This window comes from Bos indicus, chromosome 6 (assembly GCF_029378745.1).
Source record: "Bos indicus isolate NIAB-ARS_2022 breed Sahiwal x Tharparkar chromosome 6, NIAB-ARS_B.indTharparkar_mat_pri_1.0, whole genome shotgun sequence".
Taxonomy (NCBI): Eukaryota; Metazoa; Chordata; class Mammalia; order Artiodactyla; family Bovidae; genus Bos; species Bos indicus.
In genome coordinates this window covers 24,201,237-24,207,375 of record NC_091765.1, presented here as the reverse complement: position 1 = coordinate 24,207,375, position 6,139 = coordinate 24,201,237, and the positions used below count along the sequence as shown (strand labels likewise).

The 6,139-nt window shown below is 36.9% G+C and overlaps 1 long non-coding RNA gene across 1 annotated transcript; it reads left to right on the top strand.

Moving 5' to 3' along the window:
- Positions 1-4,041: 4,041 nt before the first annotated feature.
- Positions 4,042-5,648, top strand: LOC139183530 (uncharacterized). The gene is made up of 3 exons (XR_011567023.1): positions 4,042-4,134; positions 4,752-4,823; positions 5,069-5,648. It is a non-coding gene; the product is annotated as an uncharacterized lncRNA (long non-coding RNA).
- The last annotated feature ends 491 nt before the right edge of the window (positions 5,649-6,139 follow it).

Below are 6,139 nucleotides of genomic sequence, written 5' to 3'. Positions count from 1 at the left end.
ATCAGATCAGTCGCTCAGTCCTGTCCAACTCTTTGCGACCCCATGAATCGCAGCACGCCAGGCCTCCCTGTCCATCACCAACTCCCGGAGTTCACTCAGACTCACGTCCATCAAGTCAGTGATGCCATCCAGCCATCTCATCCTCTGTCATCCTCTTCTCCTGACCCCAATTCCCCCCAGCATCAGAGTCTTTTCCAATGAGTCAACTCTTCGCATGAGGTGGCCAAAGTACTGGAGTTTCAGCTTTAGTATCATTCCTTCCAAAGAAATACCAGGGCTGATCTCCTTCAGAATGGACTGGTTGGATCTCCTTGCAGTCCAAAACCTTACTGTCTACCAAAAATTGCATTTCCCCTTCTTTAGTATACTCTCTGCAAAGTGTCTAGCTAGGTAAGGACTCCATTTCCCACCTGCACCCGCTTGCATCTGAGTGGGTCCATGTGACTAGTTCTGGTCAATAAGCTGTGGGCTAAAGTGTTTCATCACTTTTTGACTAGGCAGTTAAGCAGAAGATATGCATTCTCCAGCCTCTGGGCTCCCATCTATAGCTAAATTCAGAGACTTCTAGAGTCCTAGAGAGGGTGTACCCTCACATGGAAAGAGCTGAGTGCCTAAACTACCACATAGAACAATGCTGCCCACTTACTAGAAATATCATTTTAGCACACAAAAGTTGCTACGTTAGTTCAAAAGTAAAGCCCAGAATTATTGTGCATCTGTTATATAACAGAATTACCAGACTAAAAATATGTTTACTTTTTAATACATGATTATAAAACTTTGATTTTATAAATGAATTATTGATTTGCCAGTTGTATTTTGAACACCTGTTCTGTGCTAGGTAGTATATAAATGTATAAGGATTCAATATTAATCTTTTCATTCAAATATCTCTCAAATATAAATCTTGTTATATGTGAGTTGCACATATACTCTATGCAAACATTTAGGTATACGGTGCTACTTCATCAAAAGTAATTATGAATAATATATATGGAAAAAAAGAAAATATTGAGAATTTGGAGTCATCTATGCATTCAAATGCTCCAAGTCACAGTTTACCTCCATTGGTACAAATTATAGTAAATGGATAATGTTAATTTGCTATTAAGTGTTCTACTAAATCTAGAAACTTTTTAAAGGGAAAAAAGTAAAGATATTTCATTTTATATCCTGTTTTGAGAATAACTGTCTTTGAAATTTTTTACTTTCCTTTTGATTCTTGATAAAGTACTATCATTTTGACATTAAGAGTTGAATAGTAGCTTCTGGTTTTGACTCATCTGAGGCACACACTTCATTCTGAGTAGCTGATGGCAGACAGCAGTATGTCTGTCCTATTCCCACCTGAGTTGATGGAGCTAAATGCTGAAGAACCTGCAGAGTATACAGCCAGTCCTGATGGAGCCATGAATCTGTATGAGAATTAGATTTATTATCTTAAAGCTAATTCCTCTGACACTCACTTTTAACATGTCCTACCCTATTCACTATAGAAGCTCTATGAAAAATACATTCAAAATGGATTTTATTTGAGATTTATAGTAAAAGCCTTCTTATTATTTATCTTTTGGATTGCCCTTGAAATTTTATTGAACCATGTTTTTTTCCAGAAGTTAGTTTTACTCATTTGGGAAAGTTGTTATAACTAATATATTCAGGAGTAAATAGATTTGTTTGTTTTGGTTTTTTTTTCAGTCAGGGACCAAATTATAACTTATGGAATTGTATGCTAAGTTCATAAAGAGAGGATATGTTTTATGTAAAATTTGGCAAGACTATGGGCAATCATTAATTTGTATTTAATAAATATTTTTATATTTGTTTTATTTATATTTGTGTCATCATTTCATATCCCAATTCTGGGCACAGAGTAAGTGCTCAACAAATTTTGCTGAATGAACTTAAAAAGAATATTGGCATCCAGTATATGACAGGTTAAGTACCATAGTGCATACTCAGGAATATTTCAATATTCCTAATATAAGAAATATATATTAATATATTGTTTATGTACGTGTATATTTAGTTATTTATACACACACACTGGAGAGAAATCTTATAGCCCTTTCTCCTAGATAGTTTTAATTCTAGCTTCATTATTAATTTTAAAATTAAGAATAGATTAAGGGTGTCATATCATACATGTTTACATTTAAAATAGCTATATGCATGCTATTATACTGACCATCCAAGAACTATTCATGCTATAGAACTGTATGTGTTCTGGCTTTTCTAAACTCAGAATTTCAGAATATTTGACCTGAAATGAGCTGGAGTTTACACTTGAAGTGCTTTGAGAACATCTTCAAGAACTACCGCAAACAGCTTAGTAATCAAACTAAAGATAACACGTTGTGGAAGACCTGGTAAATCAATTTAGGATAAACTTTGTCAAGCCCTCTAAAAGTACATTTGCATATACCAAATCAATATAGTAATTAGAAATGGGTTTTACTGTTCAAAGCCAGCAGAAATTTAACCTTACTCAAAGTAAGTTTTGCCCATTATTGATGGAAAATTCATGAATTTGCAAGTAAATATTTTATTTAAAAAGAAGCAGTCAGACTAGCCATCTTTCTATTTACTTCTGATTAGTCGTATTTTATTTTGCTAGTATTCATGGTTATTGGAAAGCCTATATATAGTAAGCATTTATTGAACACCTACACATATCAGACACTGGGAATATGACATGAAAATATCAAGTCTCACCGTTCATAAACTTTAGATTCCAGTGAGGAGAGACACACAACAAAAAGGAACAATTACACATACAGAATATGTTGGATGAGCTAAGTGGTAAAAATCATGTATACTGGTAACAGCACTGAAAGGAGTGGTTGGCAAAGTAGAGTTGCTCACTGTTGTAGACAGATTGTTTAGGGAAGACATCTCTGAGAAGATAATATTTCAACAGAGAGTCAGTGAAGTAAAGACAATATCTATGCAGCTATCTGGAAAATGAGTGTTCTGTGTTAAAGAAATAGCATGTGCAAAGGCCCTGATGTAAGAGCCTGTTTGACCTTTGCAAAGAACTGTCAAAGGAGGCCAGTGTAGTGGAAGCACAATGAACCAGAGAGAGTGATCCAAGACTAGGTCACAGAGGTGCTATAGAGTCAGATTATACAGGGCCTCATAGACCATAGAAAAGATTCTAAACATTATTCTGGTGAAATAAGCAGTATTTTATTAGGAAAGTGATATGATATGATTCAAGCTTAGAGAAAACCATTGGTCTCTTGTAAGAACTGACTCTGGATGCAATTATTGTCATAATCCAAGCTAGAAATAAGGTAGTTTGGATTACTGAGAAGGAAGAAGTGAAAGGTATCCAATTCCAAATATATTTTAAAGGTAGAGCTGAAAGATGTGTTGATGGATTGGATAGAGTGTGTGGGAAAATCAAAAGGACTCCTTGGAGTCAAGAACACCAAAGTTTGGGGTGGGGTCTCAACAAAGGAAAAATGGAGCTACCATTTACTGAGAAAGGGATCATCGGAAATAGAGAGCATATATTATGAAGAAGATCTAAAACTAGTTCTAGACACGTTAACTTTGAGATGAACATTTGACATGGACGTGGAGATGGCATGTAGGTAATTGGATATATGACTCTGGACTTGAGAGGCAAGGGTCAGGCTGTTGATGTATAAAATTGGTAGTCATGACATCTTAGTGGTCCTTTATTTTAGTTGGCAGAAGTGGAGGGACCTGCAAATCTGACAGAAAGGAGTAGCTTCTGGGGGAGAAATGTGGTGCCTCTGAGGTCAAGCAAATGAAATGAATTGTGTTAACAATGCTGAAAATTTGAGTAAAATGACAACTGAGAATTGACTGTCGGTTTTGACAAAAGGGGAGTTCACTGGTGATCTTCACAATTCAGTCTTTATACCTATCTAAAATAGCATCTCATCAGTCTCTGCCTCTTTATACAGACTTAGGCCTTTTTTCATGTTTATAATTAGCTGACAGTACATGTGTATATCTGTGATGCATATGATGTGTTTGGCTATCTTCCTGCAGCTATATGATATGACCTTTGAGAGGAGGAGGAAATTTGTCTTGTTCCCATTTGAATCTCTGGTGCTTAAAAGCTGTTTGTGGAAAGAATGGCTTACAATGCTAGCCCAGGTTAGTTTTTCTTATTTTTTTAATAGTTGAAATAAGTATTTTAAGGAGGTTGCGGAGGGAGAATTTAGTGGAGGTGGTCAAAAGGTATAGACACTTAATTAAAAAAAAAAAAAAAAGCTACAGACATTTATTTATAAAATAAATAACCCCGAAGAAGTCTCTTACCTTGGCGGGTAGCACTTTTTATGCCTGGTTTTTCCTAAAGCTGAGATGGCATCCCAGGCAAAGGGCCTTAAATTTATTAAAAAAATAATAATAAAATAAAATGAATAACCCCTGGGGATGTAGTGTAAAATATAGTCACTGTAGTTAGTAACACAGGATCATAGATTTGAAAGTTGCTTAAAAAAGTTCAGTAGTTCTTGAAAGTTTTAATCACAAAGGAAAAATTTGTATCTGTGTGAGGTATTAGATGTTAACTAATCTTAAGGTGGTAATCATTTTGCCATATATACATGTATCAAATCATGTTGTACACCTTAAACCTATACAATGTTATATGTCAATTATATCTCAATAGAATTAAGAAAGAGAAAGAAGCATTTCAATGCATTTGTAGAAAAAAACAAAAATTCATGTTTAGACTTTTTTTTTAATTACAAAATCAACTTTCATAGGGTAAAAAAAATTGACTCATGCCTCCAGAATGAGAAACGGGATGGAATTCAGAAGATCCTTTTTCATATGAGGTGTGTCTCTCACATGTCCCCACTGTAAGCATAAATTACGCGTGTAAATCCAGGGGAGGGCTCAGTGTTACTCACAGTTTCTCTTTCTCCAAATACACAAAGGGTTCCATTGTTTGCAACATCTAAATTATTCCCTGGTGATAAGTTAGGCCAGACATTAGCAATTTTCAAAGAGGAAGTGGGCAGAATTTGGGTGGTGGTTGTTTAGAAGCAGTCCCTCAAAAGAGTTTCCTTCTCTCTTTCAGGGTGTCCTTGATGTCCAGACATCCAGTATAGACATTCAGGGAAATTGTTCTAGCTGTGCTTTCAGGTGCCCACCCTGCCCACTCCCATTTTGGATAAAATGCCCCAGCCACAGCACCTGCTGTGGTGATCATCAATTCACAGGTTCAGCTGCTGTCATCGCAGAGGGTTGAACTAGGGTAAGTGAATGTCTAACTAGAGAACATCTAAGGACCAGTGGCCTTAACTTCCCAAACCTAATTTACAAAGTAAGCTAGGCTAAACAGGTACTTTCTTGGTCGTGTCCGACTCTGTGCGACCCCATAGACGGCAGTCCACCAGGCTCCCCCATCCCTGGGATTCTCCAGGCAAGAACACTGGAGTAGGTTGCTATTTCCTTCTTCAATGCATGAAAGTGAAAAGTGAAAGTGACGTCACTCAGTCGTGTCCTACTCTTAGCGACCCCATGGACTGCAGCCCACCAGGCTCCTCCATCCATGGGATTTTCCAGGCAAGGGTACTGGAGTGGGGTGCCATTGCCTTCTCCATCTTGGAAGAATATGACTTAAAAATTCAGAGGTAAGCTGGGTGTGGTTGTTTGAATGAAAGGGCTTGCCGGCCGGAACTGATTTGGCCACTAGCAAATGATTCATGTGTAAGGTAGGTAAACAGATAAAACTGTTCAGGCCAGAGGGACCATAGGTCAGAGTCAACAGGGGTGAACGGAGGAGAGAAAGACAGAGACAGAGAGATTCCTAAATCTATTTTTCTTTTTGTCCTTTGAAAGGCCTGGTTGTTTACAACTTTTTCTGGATTTATGAGACCCCTCAATATCTTGACCACAAATCCTGTTTTCTAGAGCTAGTTTGAGATTTATATTTTTACAAACTCAGAAACTCCTCACTGAATCATACAGATGACAGAAAGAGCAGCTAAGATTTTTACTTCATGCCCTCTGTGGGTTTTCAAAAGTTAACACCTTCTAATTGTGACCACTCATTTTCTTCATTCAAAAAATGACAATAATACATTCCCTCCTTGCCTGTCCTCGTTGTTTCTATAGCATACTCAGTGCCCAAAATCAAAAGAGCAAA